General features: G+C 52.1%; 2 long non-coding RNA genes across 8 annotated transcripts in view; one reads left to right on the top strand and one right to left on the bottom strand.

The window, feature by feature from the left end:
- LOC308197137 overlaps positions 1-26836 on the top strand; it is a 494297-nt gene that overhangs the window by 195385 nt on the left and 272076 nt on the right. For 4 of the 5 annotated variants that reach the window (XR_013952617.1, XR_013952618.1, XR_013952619.1 and 1 more), the window contains one exon: positions 17179-17386. This is a non-coding gene — a long non-coding RNA (uncharacterized lncRNA). The remainder of the gene's footprint in view (positions 1-17178; positions 17387-26836) is intronic. The other variant, XR_013952620.1, reaches the window with a different exon arrangement.
- LOC308197139 overlaps positions 1-26836 on the bottom strand; it is a 391025-nt gene that overhangs the window by 114960 nt on the left and 249229 nt on the right. The window lies entirely within an intron of this gene.

Below are 26836 nucleotides of genomic sequence, written 5' to 3'. Positions count from 1 at the left end.
TTCAGTGAGTCCAGAGAGTGCACTGGTACCACTGGGGATGCAGTGCAGTGAGTCCAGAGAGTGCACTGGCACCACTGGGGATGCAGTGCAGTGAGTGCAGAGAGTGCACTGACACCACAGGGGATGCAGTGCAGTGAGTCCAGAGAGTGCACTGGCACCAATGGGGATGCACAGCAGTGAGTCCACAGAGTGCACTGGCACCACTGGGGATGCAGTGCAGCGAGTCCAGAGAGTGCACTGGCACCACTGGGGATGCAGTGCAGTGAGTCCAGAGAGTGCACTGGCACCACTGGGGATGCACAGCAGTGAGTCCAGAGAGTGCATTGGCACCACTGGGGATGCAGTGCAGTGAGTCCAGAGAGTGCACTGGCACCATTGGAGATGCAGTGCAGTGAGTCCAGAGAGTGCACTGGCACCACTGGGGATGCAGTGCAGTGAGTCCAGAGAGTGCACTGGCACCACTGGGGATGCAGTGCAGTGAGTCCAGAGAGTGCACTGGCACCACTGGGGATGCACTGCAGTGAGTCCAGAGAGTTCACTGGCACCACTGGAGATGCACTTCAGTGAGTGCAGAGACTGCACTGGCACCACTGGGGATGCAGTGCAGTGAGTCCAGTGAGTGTACTGGCACCACTGGGGATGCACTGCAGTGAGTCCAGAGAGTGCATTGGCACCACTTGGGATGCACTGCAGTGAGTCCAGAGAGTGCACTTGCACCACTGGGGATGCAGTGCAGTGAGTCCAGAGAGTGCACTGGCACCACTGGGGATGCACTGCAGTGAGTCCAGAGAGTGCACTGGCACCAATGGGGATGCACTTCAGTGAGTCCACAGAGTGCACTGGCACCACTGGGGATGCAGTGCAGTGAGTCCAGAGAGTGCACTGGCACCATTGGAGATGCAGTGCAGTGAGTCCAGAGAGTGCACTGGCACCACTGGGGATGCAGTGCAGTGAGTCCAGAGAGTGTACTGGCAGCACAGGTGATGCACTGCAGTGAGTCCAGAGAGTGCACTGGCACCACTGAGAATGCACTTCAGTGAGTCCAGAGAGCGCACTGGCACCACTGGGGATGCAGTGCAGTGAGTCCAGAGAGTGCACTGGCACCGCTGAGAATGCCCTTCAGTGAGTCCAAAGAGTGCACTGGCACCACTGGGGATGCAGTGCAGTGAGTCCAGAGAGTGCACTAGCACCACTGGGAATGTAGTGCAGTGAATCCAGTGAGTGCACTGGCACCAGTGGGGATGCACTGCAGTGAGTCCAGAGAGTGCACTGGCACCACTGATGATGCAGTACAGTGAGTCCAGTGAGTGCACTGGTACCACTGGGGATGTAGTGCAGTGACTCGAGAGAGTGCACTGGCACCACTGGGGATGCAGTGCAGTGACTCCAGAGAGTGCACTGGCACCACTTGGGATGCAGTGCATTGAGTCCAGAGAGTGCACTGGCACCACTGGGGATGCAGTGCAGTGAGTCCAGAGAGTGCATTGGCACCACTGGGGATGCAGTGCAGTGAGTCCAGAGAGTGCACTGGCACCACTGGTGATGCACTGCAGTTTTCCAGAGAGTGCACTGGCACCACTGGGGATGCGGTGCGGTGAGTCCAGAGAGTGCACTGGCACCACTGGGGATGCAGTGCAGTCAGTCCAGTGAGTGTACTGGCACCACTGGGGATGCACTGCAGTGAGTCCAGAGAGTGCACTGGCACCACTGAGAATGCCCTTCAGTGAGTCCACAGAGTGCACTAGCACCACTGGGGATGCAGTGCAGTGACTCCAGAGAGTGCACTGGCACCACTGGGGATGCACTTCAGTGAGTCCAGAGAGTGCACTGGCACCACTGGGGATGCAGTGCAGTGAGTCCAGAGAGTGCATTGGCACCACTGGGGATGCAGTGCAGTGAGTCCAGAGAGTGCACTGGCACCACTGGGGATGCACTGCAGTGAGTCCACAGAGTGCACTGGTACCACTGGGGATGCAGTGCAGTGAGTCCAGAGAGTGCACTGGCACCACTGGGGATGCACTGCAGTGAGTCCAGAGAGTGCACTGGCACCACTGGGGATGCAGTGCAGTGAGTCCAGAGAGTGCACTGGCACCACTGGGGATGCAGTGCAGTGAGTCCAGAGAGTGCACTGGCAGCACTGGGGAATGCAGTGCAGTGAGTCCAGAGAGTGCACTGGCACCACTGGGGATGCACTGCAGTGAGTCCAGAGAGCGCAGTGGCACCACTGGGGATGCACTGCAGTGAGTCCACAGAGTGCACTGGCACCACTGAGAATGCACTTCAGTTAGTCCAGAGAGTGCACTGGTACCACTGGGGATGCACTGCAGTGAGTCCAGAGAGTGCACTAGCACCACTGGGGATGCAGTGCAGTGAATCCAGTGAGTGCACTGGCACCACTGGGGATGCAGTGCAGTGAGTCAAGAGAGTGCACTGGCACCACTGGGGATGCAGTGCAGTGAGCCCAGAGAGTGCACTGGCACCACTGGGGATGCGGTGCCGGGAGTCCAGAGAGTGCACTGGCACCACTGGGGATGCAGTGCAGTGAGTCCAGAGAGTGCACTGGCACCACTGGGGATGCAGTGCAGTTAGTCCAGAGAGTGCACTGGCACCACTGGGGATGCACTGCAGTGAGTCCAGAGAGTGCTCTGGCACCACTGGGGCTGCAGTGCAGTGAGTCCAGAGAGTGCACTGGCGCCACTGGGGATGCAGTGCAGTGAGTCCAGAGAGTGCACTGGCACCACTGGTGATGCACTGCAGTTACTCCAGAGAGTGCACTGGCACCACTGGGGATGCGGTGCGGTGAGTCCAGAGAGTGCACTGGCACCACTGGGGATGCAGTGCAGTCAGTCCAGTGAGTGTACTGGCACCACTGGGGAAACACTGCAGTGAGTCCAGAGAGTGCACTGGCACCACTGAGAATGCCCTTCAGTGAGTCCAGAGAGTGCACTGGCACCACTGGGGATGCACTGCAGTGAGTCCACAGAGTGCACTAGCACCACTGGGGATGCAGTGCAGTGAGTCCAGAGAGTGCACTGGCACCACTGGGGATGCACTTCAGTGAGTCCAGAGAGTGCACGCGCTCCACTGGGGATGCAGTGCAGTGAGTCCACAGAGTGCCCTGGTACCACTGGGGATGCAGTGCAGTGAGTCCAGAGAGTGCACTGGCACCACTGGGGATGCACTGCAGTGAGTCCAGAGAGTGCACTAGCACCACTGGGGATGCAGTGCAGTGAGTCCAGAGAGTGCACTAGCACCACTGGGGATGCAGTGCAGTGAGTCCAGAGAGTGCACTGGCACCACTGGGGATGCACTGCAGTGAGTCCACAGAGTGCCCTGGTACCACTGGGGATGCAGTGCAGTGAGCCCAGAGAGTGCACTGGCACCACTGGGGATGCAGTGCAGTGAGTCCAGAGAGTGCACTGGCACCACTGGGGATGCAGTGCAGTGAGTCCAGAGAGTGCACTGGCACCACTGGGGATGCGGTGCGGTGAGTCCAGAGAGTGCACTGGCACCACTGGGGATGCAGTGCAGTCAGTCCAGAGAGTGCACTGGCACCACTGGGGAAACACTGCAGTGAGTCCAGAGAGTGCACTGGCACCACTGAGAATGCCCTTCAGTGAGTCCAGAGAGTGCACTGGCACCACTGGGGATGCACTGCAGTGAGTCCACAGAGTGCACTAGCACCACTGGGGATGCAGTGCAGTGAGTCCAGAGAGTGCACTGGCACCACTGGGGATGTACTTCAGTGAGTCGAGAGAGTGCACGCGCTCCACTGGGGATGCAGTACAGTGAGTACAGAGAGTGCACTGGCACCACTGGGGATGCAGTGCAGTGAGTCCAGAGAGTGCACTGGCAGCACAGAGGATGCAGTGCAGTGAGTCCAGAGAGTGCTCTGGCACCACTGGGGATGCAGTGCAGTGAGTCCAGAGAGTGCACTGGCACCACTGGGGATGCACTTCATTGAGTCCAGAGAGTGCACTGGCACCACTGGTGATGCACTGCAGTGAGTGCAGAGAGTGCACTGGCACCACTGGGGATGCACTGCAGTGAGTCCAGAGAGTGCACTGGCACCACGGGGGATGCACTGCAGTGAGTCCAGAGAGTGCACTGGCTCCAGAGGGAATGCACTGCAGTGAGTCCAGTGAGTGCACTGGCACCACTGGGGATGCAGTGCAGTGAGTGCAGAGAGTGCACTGGCACCACTGGGGATGCAGTGCAGTGAGTCCAGAGAGTGCACTGGCACCACTGGGGATGCAGTGCAGTGAGTCCAGAGAGTGCACTGGCAGCACTGGGGATGCAGTGCAGTGAGTGCAGAGAGTGCACTGGCAATACTGGGGATGCAGTGCAGTGAGTCCAGAGAGTGCACTGGCACCACTGGGGATGCAGTGCACTGAGTCCAGAGAGTGCACTGGCACCACTGGGGATGCAGTGCAGTGAGTCCAGAGAGTGCACTGGCACCACTGGGGATGCACTAAAGTGATTCCAGAGAGTGCACTGGCACCACTGGGGATGCAGTGCAGTGAGTCCAGAGAGTGCACTGGCAACACTGGGGTTGCAGTGCAGTGAGTCCAGAGAGTGCACTGGCACCACTGGGGATGCAGTGCAGTGAGTCCAGAGTGTGCACTGGCACGACTGGGAATGCAGTGCAGTGAGTCCAGAGATTGCACTGGCACCACTGGGGATGCACTTCAGTGAGTCCAGAGAGTGCACTGGCACCACAGGTGATGCACTGCAGTGAGTCCAGAGAGTGCACTGGCACCACTGTGGATGCAGTGCAGTGAGTCCAGAGAGTGCACTGGCACCACTGGGGATGCAGTGCAGTGAGTCCAGAGAGTGCACTGGCACCACTGGGGATGCAGTGCAGTGAGTCCAGTGAGTGTACTGGCACCACTGGGGATGCACTGCAGTGAGTCCAGAGAGTGCACTGGCACCACTGAGAATGCACTTCAGTGAGTCCAGAGAGTGCACTGGCACCACTGGGGATGCAGTGCAGTGAGTCCAGAGAGTGCACTGGCACCACTGAGAATGCACTTCAGTGAGTCCAAAGAGTGCACTGGCACCACTGGGGATGCACTGCAGTGAGTCCAGAGAGTGCACTAGCACCACTGGGAATGCAGTACAGTGAGTCCAGTGAGTGCACTGGCACCACTGGGGATGTAGTGCAGTGACTCGAGAGAGTGCACTGGCACCACTGGGGATGCAGTGCAGTGAGTCCAGAGAGTGCACTCGTACCACTGGGGATGCAGTGCAGTGAGTCCAGAGAGTGCACTGGCACCACTGGGGATGCAGTGCAGTGAGTCCAGAGAGTGCATTGGCACCACTGGGGATGCAGTGCAGTGAGTCCAGAGAGTGCACTGGCACCACTGATGATGCAGTACAGTGAGTCCAGTGAGCGCACTGGCACCACTGGGGATGTAGTGCAGTGACTCGAGAGAGTTCACTGGCACCACTGGGGATGCAGTGCAGTGAGTCCAGAGAGTGCACTGGCACCACTTGGGATGCAGTGCAGTGAGTCCAGAGAGTGCACTGGCACCACTGGGGATGCAGTGCAGTGAGTCCAGAGAGTGCATTGGCACCACTGGGGATGCAGTGCAGTGAGTCCAGAGAGTGCACTGGCACCACTGGGGATGCACTGCTGTGAGTCCAGAGAGTGCACTGGCAGCAGTGGGGATGCACTGCAGTGAGTCCAGAGAGTGCACTGGCACCACTGGGGATGCACTGCAGTGAGTCCAGAGAGTGCAGTGGCACCACTAGGGATGCAGTGCAGTGAGTCCAGAGAGTGCACTGGCACCACTGGTGATGCACTGCAGTGAGTCCAGAGAGTGCACTGGCACCACTGGGGATGCAGTGCAGTGAGTCCAGAGAGTGCACTGGCAGCACTGGGGATGCAGTGCAGTGAGTCCAGAGAGTGCACTGGCACCACTGGGGATGCACTGCAGTGAGTCCAGAGAGCGCATTGGCACCACTGGGGATGCACTGCAGTGAGTCCACAGAGTGCACTGGAACCACTGAGAATGCACTTCAGTGAGTCCAGAGAGTGCATTGGCACCACTGGGGATTCAGTGCAGTGAGTCCAGAGAGTGCACTGGCACCACTGGGGATGCACTGCTGTGAGTCCAGAGAGTGCACTGGCAGCAGTGGGGATGCACTGCAGTGAGTCCACAGAGTGCACTGGAACCACTGAGAATGCACTTCAGTGAGTCCAGAGAGTGCATTGGCACCACTGGGGATGCAGTGCAGTGAGTCCAGAGAGTGCACTGGCACCACTGGGGATGCACTGCTGTGAGTCCAGAGAGTGCACTGGCAGCAGTGGGGATGCACTGCAGTGAGTCCAGAGAGTGCACTGGCACCACTGGGGATGCACTGCAGTGAGTCCAGAGAGTGCAGTGGCACCACTGGGGATGCAGTGCAGTGAGTCCAGTGAGTGCACTGGCACCACTGGTGATGCACTGCAGTGAGTCCAGAGAGTGCACTGGCACCACTGGGGATGCAGTGCAGTGAGTCCAGAGAGTGCACTGGCAGCACTGGGGATGCAGTGCAGTGAGTCCAGAGAGTGCACTGGCACCACTGGGGATGCACTGCAGTGAGTCCAGAGTGCGCACTGGCACCACTGGGGATGCACTGCAGTGAGTCCACAGAGTGCAATGGAACCACTGAGAATGCACTTCAGTGAGTCCAGAGAGTGCACTGGCACCACTGGGGATGCACTGCAGTGAGTCCAGAGAGTGCACTAACACCACTGGGGAATGCAGTGCAGTGAGTCCAGTGAGTACACTGGCACCACTGGGGATGCAGTGCAGTGAGTCAAGAGAGTGCACTGGCACCACTGGGGATGCAGTTCAGTGAGCCCAGAGAGTGCACTGGCACCACTGGGGATGCGGTGCCGGGAGTCCAGAGAGTGCTTTGGCACCACTGGGGATGCACTGCAGTTACTCCAGAGAGTGCACTGGCAACACTGGGGATGCAGTACAGTGAGTCCAGAGAGTGCACGGGCTCCACTGGGGATGCAGTGCAGTGAGTCCAGAGAGTGCACTGGCACCACTGGGGATGCACATCAGTGATTCCAGAGAGTGCACTGACACCACCGGGGATGCAGTGCAGTGAGTCCACAGAGTGCACTGGCACCACTGGGGATGCAGTGCAGTGAGTCCAGAGAGTGCACTGGCACCACTGGGGATGCAGTGTAGTGAGTGCAGAGAGTGCACTGTGAACACTGGGGATGCAGTGCAGTGAGTCCAGAGAGTGCACTGGCACCACTGGGGGTGCAGTGCAGTGAGTCCAGAGTGTGCAGTGGCACCACTGGGGATGCACTGCAGTGAGTCCAGAGATTGCAGTGGCACCACTGGGGACGCATTGCAGTGAGTCCAGAGAATGCACTGGCACCACTGGGGATGCAGTGCAGTGAGTCCAGAGAGTGCACTGGCACCAGAGGGAATGCACTGCAGTGAGTCCAGTGAGTGCACTGGCACCACTGTGGATGCACTGCAGTGAGTCCAGAGAGTGCACTGGCACCACTGGGGATGCACTGCAGTGAGTCCAGAGAGTGCACTGGCACCACTGGGGATGCACTGCAGTGAGTCCAGAGAGTGCACTGGCACCACTGGGGATGCAGTGCAGTGAGTCCAGAGAGTGCACTGTCACCACTGGGGATGCAGTACAGTGAGTCCACAGAGTGCACTGGTACCAGTGGGGATGCAGTACAGTGAGTCCAGAGAGTGCACTGGCACCACTGGGCATGCAGTGCAGTGAGTCCAGAGAGTGCACTGGCACCACTGGGGATGCAGTGCAGTGAGTCCAGGGAGTGCACTGGCACCACTGGGGATGCAGTGCAGTGAGTCCAAAGACTTCACTGGCAAAACTGGAGATGCAGTGCAGTGAGTCCAGAGAGTGCACTGGCACCACTGGTGATGCAGTGCAGTGAGTCCAGAGAGTGCACTGGCACCACTGGTGATGCAGTACAGTGAGTCCAGAGAGTGCACTGGCACCACTGGGGATGCACTGCAGTGAGTCCAGAGAGTGCACTGGCACCACTGGGGATGCACTACAGTGAGTCCAGAGATTGCACTGGCACCACTGGGGATGCAGTGCACTGAGTCCAGAGAGTGCACTGGCACCACTGGGGATGCAGTGCATTGAGTCCAGAGAGTGCACTGGCACAACTGGGGATGCACTTCAGTGAGTCCAGAGAGTGCACTGACACCACTGGGGATGCAGTGCAGTGAGTCCAGAGAGTGCACTGGCACCACTGGGGATGCAGTGCAGTGAGTCCAGAGAGTGCTCTGGCACCACTGGGGATGCACTGCAGTGAGTCCAGAGAGTACACTGGCACCACTGGGGATGCAGTGCAGTGAGTCCAGAGAGTTCACTGGCACCACTGGGGATGCAGTCCAGTGAGTCCAGTGAGTGCAGTGGCACCACTGGGGATGCAGTGCAGTGACTGCAGAGAGTACACTGGCACCACCGGGGATTCACTGCAGTGAGTCCAGAGAGTGCACTGGCACCACCTGTGATGCAGTGCAGTGAGTCCAGTGAGTGCACTGGCACCACTGGGGATGCAGTGCTGTGACTCCAGAGAGCGCACTGGCACCACTGGGGATGCAGTGCAGTCAGTCCAGTGAGTGCACTGGCACCACTGGGGGTGCAGTACAGTGAGTCCAGAGAGTGCCCTGGCACCACTGGGGATGCACTGCAGTGAGTCCAGACAGTGCACTGGCACCACTGGGGATGCAGTGCAGTGAGTCCAGAGACTGCACTGGCACCACTGGGGATGCAGTGCAGTGAGACCAGAGAGTGCACTGGCACCACTGGGGATGCACTGCAGTTAGTCCAGAGAGTGCACTATCACCACTGGGGATGCAGTACAGTGAGTCCACATAGTGCACTGGCATCAGTGGGGATGCAGTACAGTGAGTCCAGAGAGTGCACTGGCACCACTGGACATGCAGTGCAGTGAGTCCAGAGAGTGCACTGGCACCACTGGGGATGCACTTGAGTGACTCCACAGAGTGCACTGGCAACACTGGGGATGCAGTGCAGTGAGTCCAAAGACTTCACTGGCACCACTGTGGATGCAGTGCAGTGAGTCCAGAGAGTGCACTGGCACCACTGGGGATGCAGTGAAGTGAGTGCAGAGAGTGCACTGGCACCACTGGGGATGCACTGCAGTGAGTCCAGAGAGTGCACTGGCACCACTGGGGATGCACTACAGTGAGTCCAGAGAGTGCACTGGCACCACTGGGGATGCACTGCAGTGAGTCCAGAGAGTGCACTGGCACCACTGGGGATGCAGTGCAGTGAGTCCAGTGAGTGCACTGGCACCACTGGGGATGCACTACAGTGAGTCCAGAGAGTGCACTGGCACCACTGGGGATGCAGTGCAGTGAGTCCAGAGAGTGCACTGGCACCACTGGTGATGCAGTACAGTGAGTCCAGTGAGTGCACTGGTACCACTGGGCCTGCAGTGCAGTGAGTCCAGAGAGTGCATTGGCACCACTGGGGATGCAGTGAAGTGAGTCCAGAGAGTGCACTGGCACCACCGATGATGCAGTACAGTGAGTCCAGTGAGTGCACTGGCACTACTGGGGATGTAGTGCAGTGACTCGAGAGAGTGCACTGGCACCACTGGGGATGCAGTGCAGTGAGTCCAGAGAGTGCACTGGCACCACTGGGGATGCACTGCAGTGAGTCCAGAGAGTGCACTGGCAGCAGTGGGGATGCAGTGCAGTGAGTCCAGAGAGTGCACTGGCACCACTGGGGATGCAGTGCAGTGAGTCCAGAGACTTCACTGGCACCACTGGGAATGCAGTGCAGTGAGTGCAGAGAGTGCACTGGCACCACTGGGGATGCAGTGCAGTGAGTCCAGAGAGTGCACTGGCACCACTGGGGATGCACTGCAGTGAGTCCAGAGAGTGCACTGGCACCACTGGGGATGCACTGCAGTGAGTCCAGAGAGTGCACTGGCACCACTGGGGATGCACTACAGTGAGTCCAGAGAGTGCACTGGCACCACTGGGGATGCAGTGCAGTGAGTCCAGAGAGTGCACTGGCACCACTGGGGATGCAGTTTAGTGAGTCCAGAGAGTGCACTGGCACCACTGGGGATGCACTTCAGTGAGTCCAGAGAGTGTACTGACACCACTGGGGATGCGGTGCAGTGAGTCCAGAGAGTGCACTGGCACCACTGGGGATGCAGTGCAGTGAGTCCAGAGAGTGCTCTGGCACCACTGGGGATGCACTGCAGTGAGTCCAGAGACTGCACTGGCACCACTGGGGATGCAGTGCAGTGAGTCCAGAGAGTGCACTGGCACCACTGGGGATGCAGTGCAGTGAGTCCAGAGATTGCACTGGCACCACTGGTGATGCAGTCCAGTGAGTCCAGTGAATGCACTGGCACCACTGGGGATGCACTGCAGTGAGTGCAGAGAGTGCACTGGCACCACCTGTGATGCAGTACAGTGTGTCCAGTGAGTGCACTGGCACCACTGGGAATGCAGTGCTGTGACTCCGGAGAGCGCACTGGCACCACTGGGGATGCAGTGCAGTCAGTCCAGTGAGTGCACTGGCACCACTGGGGATGCAGTGCAGTGAGTGCAGAGAGTGCAATGGCACCAATGGGGATGCACTTCAGTGAGTCCAGAGAGTGCACTGGCACCACTGGGGATGCAGTGCAGTGAGTCCAGAGATTGCACTGGCACCACTGGGGATGCAGTGCTGTGACTCCAGAGAGCGCACTGGCACCACTGGGGTTGCAGTGCAGTGAGTCCAGTGAGTACACTGGCACCACTGGGGATGCAGTGCAGTGAGTCCAGAGAGTGCACTGGCACCACTGGGGATGCACTGCAGTGAGCCCAGAGAGTGCACTGGCACCACTGGGGCTGCAGTGCAGTGAGTCCAGAGAGTGCACTGGCACCACTGGGGATGCACTGCAGTGAGTCCAGAGATTGCACTGGCACCACTGGGGATGCAGTGCAGTGAGTCCAGAGAGTGCACTGGCACCACTGGGGATGCACTACAGTGAGTCCACAGAGTGCACTGGCACCACTGGGGATGCTCTGCAGTGAGTCCAGAGAGGTCACTGGCACCACTGGGGATGCAGTGCAGTGAGTGCAGAGAGTGCACTGGCACCACTGGGGATGCACTTCAGTGAGTTCAGAGAGTGCACTTGCACCACTGGGGATGGGTTTCAAGCCAACTGCATTAACTGCTCATGCTTCTTTCTTATGAGACGTTTGTAAACCAATTACATAGCCTTGTCAAGACTAAATCACAGGTAAAAATCCTGTACATCTCATGTGGCCAACCACTCCCAACTAGGATTCCAAGAACCAGGAGGTTCGGTGAAAATAGGGCTAGTGCTATTAGAGGGGTGATTATTAGGGTAAGCCCTAAGCTGTCTTTAATGGAGAAGTATGGGTGGAATGGGATTTTGTCGCAGTCTGATACGATTCCTAGTGGGTTATTTGAGCCTGATTCGTGTAGGAAGGTTAGGTGGACTAGGGTGATTCCTGCAATTAGGAAGGGCAGTAGGAAGTGGATGGCGAAGAATCGGGTTAAGGTTGGATTGTCTACTGAGAATCCTCCTCAGGCTCATTCTACTAGAGTTTGCCCAATGTACGGGATGGCTGAGAATAGGTCGGTGATTACGGTGGCCCCTCAGAATGACATTTGTCCTCATGGGAGGACATACCCTACGAAGGCAGTTGCTATTAGGGTGAGTAGGAGGATTACTCCTGTGTTTCAGGTTTCTTTGTATAGGTAGGAGCCGTAGTAGAGGCCTCGTCCGATGTGTAAGTAGATGCAGATAAAGAAGAGCGAAGCACCGTTGGCGTGGAGGTTGCGGATGAGCCATCCGTACTGGACGTCTCGGCATGTGTGAGCTACTGAGGAGAAGGCGAGTGAAGTGTCTGCGGTGTAGTGTATGGCTAGTAGCAGGCCTGTTAGGATTTGTGTGGCTAAGCAGATGGCTAGAAGGGAGCCGAAGTTTCATCAGGCAGAGATGTTGGAGGGGGCGGGTAGGTCGATTAGGGAGTTGTTGATTATTTTTAGTAGGGGATGGGATTTGCGGATGTTAGGGGCCATTAGTGAGTCTGTGTGTTATTAGGATTATTACCAGGATGGAGAGGGCGAAGGATCCTAGGTAGGCCTTAATTAGCCCTGTGTGTATTGAGGTTGCGGCTTTGCTTGCGGCTACTTGTAGTTCAGCAAGGCCCTCTGGCCCTATTTTTTCGAGTCAGGAGAGGTCGATCAAGTGTAGGGCAATGTTTTGTCCCTTTTCTAGTAGGTTTTTGGAGAAGAATCGGTGTACTAGGGGGTTGAAGTACCCTAATGCAGAGGAGAAGTTTATGAGGGGGTTTGGTTTGGGGTGAGTGAGGGTGTGTGTTATGTTCGATAGTTCTAGGGCTAGGATGATTCCTAGGATTGTTATGAGGATGGCAGCGGTTTTGGTGATAAGGGGTATGGTTATTGGGGGGGTTTTGGTTGGTGTGATGAAAGAGGTAATGATTATTCCTGCTGTAATGCTGCCTAGGGCGAGTCGGGTTAGGGGGGCGGTGATTAGTGGGTTGTTTTCGTTTATTGATACTATTGGGGGGATTCGGGTTTGTCCAGCTTGGACTAGGATGGTTATGCGGATGCTGTAGGTTGCGGTGAATGCTGTGGCTATAAGGGTTAGGAGTAGGGCTCAAGTATTTAGGTATGATGTGTTTAAGCTTTCGATGATGAGGTCTTTTGAGTAGAATCCGGCTAGGAATGGGGTTCCTATCAGCGCCAGGTTTCCGATGGTTAGGCAGGAAGTAGTGACTGGGAGTATTTTCTGTAGGCCTCCTATCTTTCGGATATCTTGTTCTCCGTTTAGGTTGTGGATGATAGACCCTGAGCATAGGAATAGTATGGCTTTAAAGAAGGCATGGGTTGAGATGTGTAGGAAGGCTAGTTGTGGGAGGTTTAGTCCGATAGTGACTATTATTAGTCCTAGTTGGCTGGATGTTGAGAAAGCAATGATTTTTTTGATGTCATTTTGGGTTAGGGCGCATGTGGCAGCGAATAGGGTTGATAGAGCACCTAGGCATAGGCAGGCAGTTAGGGCTGTCTGGTTGGTGGCTAGCAGGGGGTGCATGCGGATGAGCAGGAAGATTCCGGCTACTACTATGGTACTGGAGTGCAGTAGGGCTGATACTGGGGTGGGGCCTTCTATTGCTGCGGGCAGTCATGGGTGGAGTCCAAATTGGGCGGATTTTCCTGCGGCTGCGAGGATTAATCCTATGAGGGGGAGGATTGGGGTTTGGTGGGGGTGTACGGCTTGTTGGATCTCTCAGGTGTTGAATGTTGAAGCTAGTCATGCTATGCTCAGGGTCAGTCCGATGTCTCCGATTCGGTTGTAGATTACGGCTTGTAGGGCGGCGGTGTTGGCATCTGCTCGGCCTTGTCATCAGCCGATGAGAAGGAAGGACATGATTCGTACTCCTTCCCAGCCTACGAATAGGAGGAATATGTTGTTTGCGGTTGTTAGGAGGAGTATGGCGACTAGGAATGTCAGTAGGTAGGTGAAAAATTTTGTTACGTATGGCTCTGAGGCCATGTATCATATGGCGAATTGTAGGATTGATCATGTTACAAATAGGGCGATTGGAAGAAATGTTATTGAGTATTGGTCTATTTTTAGGCTCAGGGGGATTTTAAAGTTTATAATGAATTTTCACTCCCAGTGGCAGGTGACAGATTCTACTCCCGAGTAGATGAATGCGGTTGTAGGGGCTAGGCTAATTAGGAATGCGGTTTTAACAGCGCGGGTGGTGGCTTGTGGGGTGTTTTTAAAGTTTTTAAATAGAAATGGCAGGATGATTGGGGTTAGGAGGATTGTCAGCGTGAGTAGTGTGAGGGAGTTGATTAGTAGTGTGGGGTTCACTACTTTTACTTGGATTTGCACCAAGATGGGTGGTTCCTAAGACCAGTGGATTGCTGTTATCCTTTAAAAGTAAGGGGGCTGAGGTTTTAGGCTCAGATGTAAGAGTTAGCAGCTCTTGTTGGTTAAACCCTCCCCTCGGCAGGTAAGAAGGTTTGAACTTCTATTCTTAGAATCACAGTCTAATGTTTGGTTTAAACTATACTTGCATGAGGGGATTCCGGAGATCAGTTCGGGTTTGAGGATTAGGAGGAATATTGGGATAATGTGGAGTGTTATGAGCAGGTGTTCTCGCGTGGTTGAGTTTTGCATAGATGTGATGTGGGAGGGGATTGAGCCTCGTTGGGTCATTAGTAGTATGAATAAGGTGTAGGAGGCGGTTAGTAGGGTTGCGATTCCTGTTAGGATGATCGTGAAGGCAGATCAGTTGAATAAGGTGATTATAATGGTTAGCTCTGCTATGAGGTTTGTTGTTGGGGGTAAGGCTATGTTTGTTAGATTGGCCAGCAATCATCAGGTAGCTATGAGTGGTAGGAGAGGTTGTAGGCCTCGTGTGAGTAGTAGAATTCGGCTGTGCGTACGTTCATAGTTTGTGTTGGCTAGGCAGAATAGTATGGAGGAAGTTAGTCCATGGGAAATTATTAGGATCATTGCCCCTGAGAATGATCAGTGGGTTTGGATTATTCCTGCGGCGATAACTAGGCCTATGTGGCTAACGGATGAATAAGCGATTAGTGATTTTAGGTCTGTCTGTCGTAGGCAGATTGAGCTAGTCATTAGGGCGCCTCATAGGGCCAGGGTTAGGAAGGGGTAGTGCAGGAGGTTGGACAGCGGGCCCATAAATAGAGTGACTCGTATAATTCCGTATCCTCCTAGCTTTAGTAGTAGGGCGGCGAGGAGTATTGAGCCTGCGATGGGTGCTTCTACGTGGGCTTTTGGCAGTCAGAGGTGTAGGCCGTATAGTGGGGCTTTTACTATGAATGCTATGAGCAGTGCTAGACCTGATAGTATTCCTGTCCATGAGGTGGATAGGGTTGGGTGGGTTAGTTGTAGGGTTGGCAGGTGCAGGGTGCCAATTTTCACGTATAGGTGTATGATTGTGATTAGCAGGGGTAGAGAGCTTACTAGCGTGTAGAATAGCAGGTAGATGCCAGCGCTTAGGCGTTCTGGTTGGTTCCCCCATCGGGTGATTAAGATTAGGGTGGGAATGAGGGTTGCTTCAAATGAGATGTAAAATAGTGCTAGTTCTGTGGTGGAAAAGGCTAGTAGGATGAATGGCTGGACTGCGACTAAGGTTGAGATAAAGATTCGTTTGCGTTGTAGGGGTTCTTGTTGCAGGTGGTTTTGGCTTGCTATGATTATGAGTGGGAGTAGTCAGCAGGATAGTACTAGGAGGGGGGATGAGATTTGGTCAATTCCTGTTCAGTTGGATAAAAATTTGTAGGGGTAGTAGGTTGGGATTAATCACTGTAGGCTTAGGGCAGCGATTAGGAGGCTGTATAAGGTGGTGTTAGTCCATAGAAATTTTGGTGGAGACAGCAGGGCTGTTGGAAGAAGTATGATTGTGGGTAGGATGATTTTTAGCATTGCAGGAGGTTTAGGTTGTGTAGATGGTCGGAGCCATGTGTGCGGGTGGAGGCTACTAGGATGGCCAGGCCTGTGCCCGCCTCACACGCTGAGAAGGTTAGCATGAGAATTGGTACCATGGTGAATGAGGAGACTTGGTTTTCGATGGATCATATTGATAGGCCTACGAATATCGATAATATTATGCTTTCAAGGCATAGTAGGGCGGATACTAGGTGGGTTCGGTGGAAGGCTAGTCCTAGTCCGCTGAAAATGAAGGCTGAGTAGAAGCTTAAATGTAGGGGCGACATAAGAAAGTTACAGGGTTGGCTGTAATCTGCTGGGTCGAAACCAGCTATCTTTTTGGTTAGACTAACTTTCTGTTATTCTGCTCATTCTAGGCCCCCTTGAATTCACTCGTAGGCCAGTCCGAGTGTTAGGAGAAGGAGGATCGCTACAGTTCAGGTGAGGGTCATTAGGGGGGATTGGAGTTGGACGGCTCATGGCAGGGGGAGTAGGAGGGCGATTTCTAGGTCGAATAGGATGAACAGGATGGCTACTGAGGAAGAATCGGACTGAGAATGGTAATCGAGCAGATCCAAGTGGGTCGAATCCACATTCGTACGGTGAGAGTTTCTCTGAGTCGGGGTTTATTTGGGCGAGTCAGAAGTTTAATGCGGTTAGGGCGGCGCTTAGGATTGATGATAGGGCGAATATGAACATGAGTGCGTTCATTGCTCTCCTCTGGGTTTATACCAGATTCTAGAGATTGGAAGTCAATTGTAATTAATATACTAGAAGAGCAAGATCCTCATCAGTAGATGGTTATGTAGAGGAATAGTCAGATGACGTCTACGAAGTGTCAGTATCAGGCTGCTGCCTCGAATCCGAAGTGGTGGTCTGATGTAAAGTGGAACTTGATCAGTCGGAAGAGGCAGACGGTCAGGAAGGAGGATCCGATGATTACGTGGAGTCCGTGGAATCCAGTGGCAACGAAGAAGGTAGATCCGTAGACGCTATCGGCGATTGAGAATGGGGCTTCGTGGTATTCTATTGCTTGTAGGGCTGTGAAGTAGAATCCCAGGAGGATCGTTAGGGTTAGGGCGTGGATGGCGTGTTTTCGGTTTCCTTCTGTGATGCTGTGATGGGCTCACGTTACGGTAACGCCTGAGGCTAGTAGGATGGCTGTGTTTAGTAGGGGGACTTCTATCGGGTTGAGTGGTTTAATTCCTGTTGGGGGTCATTGGCCTCCTAGTTCTGGGGTTGGGGCCAGGCTCGAGTGGAAGAACGCTCAGAAGAACCCTAAGAAGAAGAATGCTTCGGATGTGATGAAAAGGATTATGCCGTATCGTAGGCCTTTTTGGACTGTGGGAGTGTGATGGCCTTGGAAGGTGCTTTCTCGTACAATGTCTCGTCATCATTGGAGTATTACTAGGAGTATTGAGATGAGGCCTAGGGTTAGTAGTATGGATGAGTTGTAGTGGAATCACATGATTAATCCTGAGGTTGTGAGTAGGGCGGCGGCTGCCCCGAAGATTGGTCAAGGGCTTGGGTCAACTATGTGGTATGAGTGTGCTTGGTGTGCCATTAGATGTTTTCTTGTAAGTATAGGCTTAGAAGGAGCACGAAGACGTAGGCCTGGATTATGGCTACTGCTACTTCTAGGATGGTTAGGAGTAGTAGGATGATTATTGTTAGGATGGATACTGCAGGAAGGGTGGGTATTAATGCAATGGAGGCTGTAGAGATGAGTTGGATGAGTAAGTGTCCTGCTGTAAGGTTGGCTGTAAGGCGGACTCCGAGGGCTAGGGGGCGGATTAGTAGGCTGGTTGTTTCGATCAGGATTAGTGCGGGGATTAGGGGTGTAGGGGTACCTTCGGGTAATAGGTGGGCTAAAGAGGCTGATGGTTGGTTTCGTAGGCCTGTTAGTAGTGTGGCGAGCCATAGTGGGAAGGCTAGGGCTATGTTCATAGATAGTTGGGTGGTTGGGGTGAATGTATATGGAAGGAGGCCTAGAAGGTTGATTGTAAGAAGTATGATTATTAGGGATGTAAATATTATGGCTCATTTGTGGCCATTTTTGTTGAGTGGGACTATTAGTTGTTTTGTGATTAGGTGAAGGAGTCATGTTTGGATAGTAGAAAGGCGGTTGTTGATTCATCGGTTGTTTGGGGACGGGAATAGTAGGGCTGGGAAGAGTAGGGATAGTAGGATTAAGGGGATGCCAAATAGATTGGGGCTGGAAAATTGGTCAAAGAAGCTTAGGTTCATGGTCAGGATCATGGTGTGGGTTTGGTAGTGAGGGAGGTCTTATTTGATGGGGGGTTGGTTGTGGTGAAGGCTAGTAGTTTTGGTTGGATGAGGAGTGCTAGGGTTAATCAGGTTATAATTATGATTGAAAATCATGGTGCGGGGTTAAGCTGTGGCATATCATTAAGGAGGGGGAAGTCCCTCTTTGGCTAGCTTAAAAGGCTAGTGCTGTTGCATAGCTTCTTAATGATTAGGATGATGATAGAAGGGACGATCAGGCCTCGAAATGTGGGAGTGGGGTTGATTCTACTACAATGGGTATGTAGCTGTGATTAGCCCCGCAAATTTCTGAGCATTGTCCGTAAAAAATCCCAGGCCGGGTGGTAATGAATGAAGTTTGGTTTAGTCGGCCTGGGATTGCGTCTGTTTTAACTCCGAGCGTTGGGACTGCTCAGGAGTGGAGTACGTCTCCTGCAGTAATGATCACGCGGATGGGGGATTCTATTGGGATAACTACGCGGTGGTCAACTTCTAGCAGTCGGAAGTGGCCGTTGGGTAAGTCTGGGGTGGGCACTATGTAGGAGTCGAATGATAGGTCTTTGAAGTCTGTGTATTCGTAGCTTCAGTATCATTGGTGGCCGATGGCTTTTAGGGTGAGGTCTGGTTCATCGATTTTGTCCATTATGTAGAGGATTTGTAGGGATGGGAGGGCGAGGAGTACCAGGACGATAGCAGGTAGGATTGTCCAGATCAGCTCTAATTCTTGGGCGTCTACAGCATTGGACGAGAGTTTTTCTGTTAGTATGTGGGCTAAAAGGTAGAGAACTAGGCTGCAGATAGCTAGGGCAACGATTAGGGCGTGGTCGTGGAATTCAACGAGTTCTTCTATGATGGGTGATGAGGCGTCTTGGAATCCTAGTTGGGAGTGGTTGGCCACATGAGATGTACAGGATTTTTACCTGTGATTTAGTCTTGACAAGGCTATGTAATTGGTTTACTAACGTCTCATAAGAAAGAAGCATGAGCGGTTAATGCAGTTGGCTTGAAACCAGCATGTGAGGGTTCGATTCCTTCCTTTCTTGTACTTGGACGAAGGCCGGTTCCTCGAAAGTATGGTATGGGGGAGGGCAGCCGTGGATTCATTCAACGTTTGTGGTAGTTAGTTCTGGTTGTAGGACTTTTCGTTTGGCCGGAAAGGCTTCTCAGATGATGAATATTAGTATGATTACGGCTACTATTGAGATTAGGGAGCCGATGGAGGAAATGGTGTTTCATAGTGTGTAGGCGTCGGGATAGTCCGAGTATCGTCGGGGTATTCCTGCTAGGCCTAGGAAGTGCTGGGGGAAGAACGTTAGGTTTACTCTTGTAAATATTACCCCGAAGTGGGCTTTTGCTCATGTTTGGTGTAGGGTAAACCCAGTGAGTAGTGGGAATCAGTGAGTAAATCCTGCTAGAATGGCAAAGACGGCGCCTATGGATAGGACGTAGTGGAAGTGGGCAACTACGTAGTACGTGTCGTGCAGGGCGATGTCTAGGGAAGAGTTTGCAAGAACGATTCCTGTTAATCCTCCGATGGTAAATAGGAAGATAAATCCTAGAGCTCATAGTATTGGGGGGGTCTCATTTGATTGTTCCTCCGTGCAGGGTGGCTAGTCAGCTAAATACTTTGATTCCGGTAGGGATGGCAATGATTATAGTGGCTGATGTAAAGTAGGCTCGGGTATCAACGTCTATTCCTACTGTAAACATGTGGTGAGCTCAGACGATGAATCCTAGGAAGCCGATGGATAGTATGGCTCAGACTATTCCCATGTAGCCGAAGGGCTCCTTTTTGCCTGAGTAGTACGTGACTACGTGTGAGATGATTCCGAACCCCGGTAGGATCAGAATATAGACTTCTGGGTGTCCGAAGAATCAGAATAGGTGTTGGTACAGGATTGGGTCTCCTCCTCCAGCGGGGTCGAAGAATGTGGTGTTTAGGTTTCGATCAGTTAGTAATATTGTAATACCGGCGGCGAGTACGGGGAGTGATAGAAGGAGTAGGATGGCGGTAATTAGTACGGATCAGACAAATAGTGTCCACTTCCACTACGTCCTATCCATAGGCGCCGTCTTTGCCATTCTAGCAGGATTTACTCACTGATTCCCACTACTCACTGGGTTTACCCTACACCAAACATGAGCAAAAGCCCACTTCGGGGTAATATTTACAGGAGTAAACCTAACGTTCTTCCCCCAGCACTTCCTAGGCCTAGCAGGAATACCCCGACGATACTCGGACTATCCCGACGCCTACACACTATGAAACACCATTTCCTCCTAGTCCTAGGACTTAGAGAAACTCCAGTACTAAAAATAGTAAACACAAGCAATAATTTCATATACTTCACTCTCACTCACCACTCAACTATCAGCTAACCACACCCCCGTCCACATAGCTTAACACAAAGCATGGCACTGAAGTTGCCAAGATGGCATAAAACATGCCTGCGGACAAAAGACTTAGTCCTAACCTTACGGTTGGTTTTTGCTAAATATATACATGCAAGTATCCGCGCCCCAGTGTAAACGCCCTCGACCACCTACCCCCATACAGGCCTTGAGGAGCGGGTATCAGGCACACCCAAGTAGTAGCCCAAGACGCCTCGCTAAGCCACGCCCCCACGGGTATTCAGCAGTAATTAACATTAAGCAATGAGTGCAAACTTGACTTAGTTATAGCAACAGCCTAACTTCAAGGGTTGGTAAATCTTGTGCCAGCCACCGCGGTCATACAAGAAACCCAAATCAACCGTCCTATTGACACGGCGTAAAGAGTGGTAAAATGCCTATCCTAGCTAACTAAGATCAAAATGCAACTGAGCTGTCATAAGCCCAAGATCCACCTAAACACACCATTAAGATGATCTTAGGAACTAACGACTGATTTAAACCCACGAAAGCCAGGGCCCAAACTGGGATTAGATACCCCACTATGCCTGGCCCTAAATCTTGATACTTACTTTACCGAAGTATCCGCCAGAGAACTACGAGCACAAACGCTTAAAACTCTAAGGACTTGGCGGTGCCCCAAACCCACCTAGAGGAGCCTGTTCTACAATCGATAATCCCCGATTAACCCAACCACCCCTTGCCAACACAGCCTACATACCGCCGTCGCCAGCCCACCTCGAATGAGAGCACAACAGTGGACACAATAGCACCCCGCTAATAAGACAGGTCAAGGTATAGCCTATGGAGTGGAAGAAATGGGCTACATTCCCTATTCATAGGGCACACGGAAAGAAGCGTGAAACCACTTCTGGAAGGCGGATTTAGCAGTAAAGTGGGACAATAGAGCCTACTTTAAGCCGGCCCTGGGGCACGTACATACCGCCCGTCACCCTCCTCACAAGCCACATCCCACATAACTAATACCATAAATACGCTGAAGATGAGGTAAGTCGTAACAAGGTAAGTGTACCGGAAGGTGTACTTAGAATATCAAGACGTAGCTATAACACCAAAGCACTCAGCTTACACCTGAAAGATATCTACTAGACCGGATCGTCTTGAAGCCCCCCCTCTAGCTCAACCACACAAATAGTACACCAAAACTAAAGAATTTACTAAACTAATTAAACTAAAGCATTTTACAGTCTTAGTATAGGCGATAGAAAAGACACTTAGATGCGATAGAGACCCCAGTACCGTAAGGGAAAGATGAAATAGCAGTGAAACAATCAAAGCGACAGACAGCAAAGATCAACCCTTGTACCTTTTGCATCATGGTTTAGCGAGAACAACCAAGCAAAGTGAACTAAAGTTTGCCCCCCCGAAACCCAAGCGAGCTACTTTCAAGCAGTTAAAGAGAGCGAACCCGTCTCTGTTGCAAAAGAGTGGGATGACTTGTCAGTAGAGGTGAAAAGCCAACCGAGCTGGGTGATAGCTGGTTACCTGTGAAACGAATCTAAGTTCCCCCTTAATCCTCCCTACCGGACATCCTGAACCCTAATGAGATGATTAAGAGCTATTTAATGGAGGGACAGCTCCATTAAAAAAGGACACAACCTCGACTAGCGGATAATTCTTACTACTGATCCTACCGTGGGCCCTAAAGCAGCCATCAAAAAAGAGTGCGTCAAAGCTCCACCACCTAAAAATACCAAAATAAGATGATTCCCTTATCACAAACAGGTCAACCTATGAATATAGGAGAATTAATGCTAAAATAAGTAACTCAGGGCCACACCCCTCTAACGGCGCAAGCTTACATAGAAACATTATTAACAGACCTAGACAGATACAAAAACCCCTACAAGACCACGTATTAACTAACCCTGTTAACCCGACTCAGGAGCGCCTATAAGAGCGATTAAAATCTGTGAAAGGAACTCGGCAAATTAATAAGGCCCGACTGTTTACCAAAAACATAGCCTTCAGCAAATTAAACAAGTATTGAAGGTGATGCCTGCCCGGTGACTTAGGTTTAACGGCCGCGGTATCCTAACCGTGCAAAGGTAGCGCAATCAATTGTCCCATAAATCGAGACTTGTATGAATGGCTAAACGAGGTCTTAACTGTCTCTCACAGATAATCAGTGAAATTGATCTCCCCGTGCAAAAGCGGGGATGTGAACATAAGACGAGAAGACCCTGTGGAACTTAAAAATCAACGACCACCGCGAATCCTCAATCAACCCCACTGGGGCCACTACCATCGCAGAGCCTGGTCGATATTTTTCGGTTGGGGCGACCTTGGAGGAGAACAAATCCTCCAAAAACAAGACCATACCTCTTTACCTAGAGCTACCCCTCAAAGTGCTAACAGTGACCAGACCCAATATAATTGATTAATGGACCAAGCTACCCCAGGGATAACAGCGCAATCCCCCTCAAGAGCCCATATCGACAGGGGGGTTTACGACCTCGATGTTGGATCAGGACATCCTAATGGTGCAGCCGCTATTAAGGGTTCGTTTGTTCAACGATTAACAGTCCTACGTGATCTGAGTTCAGACCGGAGCAATCCAGGTCGGTTTCTATCTATGACACACTCTCCCCAGTACGAACGGACCGGGAAAGTGGGGCCAATACCACAAGCACGCCCCCCCCCCTCTAAGCAGTGAAACCAACTAAACCGTGAAGAGGGCCTTCCCCCACCACTTTCAATCCTAGAAAAGGACCAGCTAGAGTGGCAGAGCCCGGCAAGTGCAGAAGGCTTAAGCCCTTTCCCCAGAGGTTCAAATCCTCTCCCTAGCTTCACCCATGATTCAAATAACAACACTAAGCTGCCTCATTATATCCCTCCTATACATCATCCCAATCCTGATTGCCGTAGCCTTCCTAACCCTAGTAGAACGGAAAATCCTAAGCTACATACAATCCCGCAAAGGCCCTAACGTTGTCGGGCCTTTTGGCCTACTTCAACCATTTGCGGACGGACTGAAACTATTTACCAAAGAGCCCATCCGACCCTCTACCTCTTCCCCACTTCTATTCATTCTGATACCAATACTAGCCCTTGTCCTAGCCCTCACCACTTGAGCACCACTACCACTCCCATTTCCCCTAGCAGATCTAAACCTCGGAGTTCTCTTCCTAATAGCCATGTCAAGCCTAGCCGTCTACTCAGTCCTATGATCAGGCTGAGCCTCGAACTCAAAATACGCACTAATCGGAGCCCTACGGGCAGTAGCACAGACCATTTCATACGAAGTGACACTGGCCATAATCCTGCTATCAATAATCATACTAAGCGGAAGCTACACACTCAGCTCCTTTGCCGTCGCACAGGAGCCTCTGTACTTCATTTTCTCCTCATGACCCCTAGCAATAATATGATACGTATCCACCGTAGCAGAGACAAACCGAGCTCCTTTTGACCTCACAGAGGGTGAATCTGAGCTAGTCTCAGGGTTTAACGTTGAATACGCCGCAGGACCCTTCGCCTTATTCTTCCTAGCTGAATATGCGAACATTATGCTAATAAATACACTTACAGCCATCATATTCCTAAACCCAAGCGCCCTAGGGCCACCCACAGAACTATTCCCCATCATCCTAGCCACAAAAGTCCTCCTACTATCTTCTGGTTTCTTATGGGTCCGAGCTTCATACCCACGATTCCGATATGACCAACTAATGCACCTACTATGAAAAAACTTCCTACCCCTCACACTAGCTCTGTGCCTCTGACACATCAGCATACCTATCTGCTATGCAGGCCTACCTCCTTACATAAGGAAATGTGCCTGAACTACAAAGGGTCACTATGATAAAGTGAACATAGAGGTATAACAGCCCTCTCATTTCCTGTTGACCTTAGAAAAGTAGGAATTGAACCCACACAAGAGAAATCAAAATTCTCCATACTTCCCTTATATTATTTTCTAGTAGAGTCAGCTAATCAAGCTATCGGGCCCATACCCCGAAAATGATGGTTTAACCCCCTCCTCTACTAATGAACCCTTACGCGACCCCAATCATAACCTTCAGCCTCATCTTGGGCACCACAATCACAATTTCCAGCAACCACTGAGTTCTGGCCTGGACAGGACTGGAGATCAACGCACTAGCCATCATTCCCCTAATTGCCAAATCCCACCACCCACGAGCAGTAGAAGCCGCAACGAAATACTTCCTAACCCAAGCAGCTGCTTCCACCCTGGTCCTATTCTCTAGCATAACCAATGCCTGAGTCACCGGCCAATGAGACATCACAGAAATAAACCACCCAACCTCCTGTCTACTACTGACAGCAGCAATCGCTATTAAACTGGGCCTAGTGCCATTTCACTTCTGATTCCCAGAAGTACTACAAGGATCGCCACTAATAACAGCCCTGCTACTCTCGACCCTCATAAAATTCCCCCCACTAACCCTGCTCCTACTAACATCCAAATCCCTCGACCCAGCTCTACTCACCGCCATGGCCCTAGCCTCAACAGCACTAGGAGGCTGAATAGGACTGAACCAAACACAAACACGCAAAATCCTAGCCTTCTCGTCCATCTCCCACTTAGGCTGAATCGCCATCATCCTAGTTTACAGCCCCAAATTGGCCTTACTTACCTTCTACCTATACACAATCATAACATCAGCCGTATTCCTAGCCCTTAACAAAATCAAAGCCCTTAACCTATCCATGATCACAACCTCATGAACAAAAACCCCAGTGCTAAACGCCACCCTAATACTAGTACTTTTATCCCTAGCAGGCCTCCCCCCATTAACAGGCTTTATACCAAAGTGACTTATCATCCAAGAACTAACTAAACAGGAAATAACACCAGCAGCCATGGCAATTGCCGTGCTATCACTGCTCAGCCTCTTCTTCTACCTACGCCTCGCATACCACTCAACAATTACCCTTCCCCCCAACTCCTCTAACCACATAAAACAATGATACACTAGCAAAGCCCCAAGCACACCTACTGCGGTCCTTGCCTCACTATCAATCCTCTTACTTCCCCTGTCCCCAATAATACATGCCATTGTCTAGAAACTTAGGATAACACCCCAAACCGAAGGCCTTCAAAGCCTTAAATAAGAGTTAAACCCTCTTAGTTTCTGCACATTAAGACTTACAGAATATTAACCTGTATCTTCTGAATGCAAGTCAGACGCTTTAATTAAGCTAAAGCCTCCCTAGACAGATGGGCTTCGATCCCACAAAACTCTAGTTAACAGCTAAATGCCTAAACCAATTGGCTTCTGCCTACAAAGACCCTGACGCACCCTAGTGCGCATCGATGAGCTTGCAACTCAACATGAATTTCACTACAGAGCCGATAAGAAGAGGAATTAAACCTCTGTAAAAAGGACTACAGCCTAACGCTTCAACACTCAGCCATCTTACCCGTCACCTTCATCAACCGATGACTATTTTCCACTAACCATAAGGATATTGGCACCCTGTACCTCATCTTCGGGGCATGAGCAGGAATAGTCGGCACCGCACTCAGCCTATTAATCCGCGCAGAACTAGGACAACCAGGAACTCTCCTAGGCGACGACCAAATTTACAATGTAATCGTTACCGCTCACGCCTTTGTAATAAGCTTCTTTATAGTCATACCCATCATGATCGGAGGATTCGGCAACTGATTAGTCCCCCTCATAATCGGTGCCCCCGACATAGCATTCCCGCGAATAAACAACATAAGCTTTTGACTCCTCCCCCCATCATTCCTCCTCCTACTAGCCTCATCCACTGTAGAAGCTGGCGCCGGCACAGGCTGAACTGTCTACCCTCCCCTAGCAGGTAACCTTGCCCACGCCGGAGCTTCAGTAGACCTGGCTATCTTCTCACTCCACTTAGCCGGTATCTCCTCCATCCTTGGGGCCATCAACTTTATCACCACAGCCATCAACATAAAACCCCCCGCACTCTCACAATACCAAACCCCACTATTTGTCTGATCCGTACTAATTACCGCCATCCTACTCCTTCTATCACTCCCCGTACTCGCCGCCGGTATTACAATATTACTAACTGATCGAAACCTAAACACCACATTCTTCGACCCCGCTGGAGGAGGAGACCCAATCCTGTACCAACACCTATTCTGATTCTTCGGACACCCAGAAGTCTATATTCTGATCCTACCGGGGTTTGGAATCATCTCACACGTAGTCACGTACTACTCAGGCAAAAAGGAGCCCTTCGGCTACATGGGAATAGTCTGAGCCATACTATCCATCGGCTTCCTAGGATTCATCGTCTGAGCTCACCACATGTTTACAGTAGGAATAGACGTTGATACCCGAGCCTACTTTACATCAGCCACTATAATCATTGCCATCCCTACCGGAATCAAAGTATTTAGCTGACTAGCCACCCTGCACGGAGGAACAATCAAATGAGACCCCCCCAATACTATGAGCTCTAGGATTTATCTTCCTATTTACCATCGGAGGATTAACAGGAATCGTTCTTGCAAACTCTTCCCTAGACATCGCCCTGCACGACACGTACTACGTAGTTGCCCACTTCCACTACGTCCTATCCATAGGCGCCGTCTTTGCCATTCTAGCAGGATTTACTCACTGATTCCCACTACTCACTGGGTTTACCCTACACCAAACATGAGCAAAAGCCCACTTCGGGGTAATATTTACAGGAGTAAACCTAACGTTC

Source organism: Anser brachyrhynchus, assembly GCF_964034855.1.
Source record: "Anser brachyrhynchus genome assembly, chromosome: 6".
In the NCBI taxonomy this organism is placed as follows: Eukaryota; Metazoa; Chordata; class Aves; order Anseriformes; family Anatidae; genus Anser; species Anser brachyrhynchus.
Note: the sequence above shows the minus strand (reverse complement) of the source record. Positions and strands in the feature narration are given on the sequence as shown.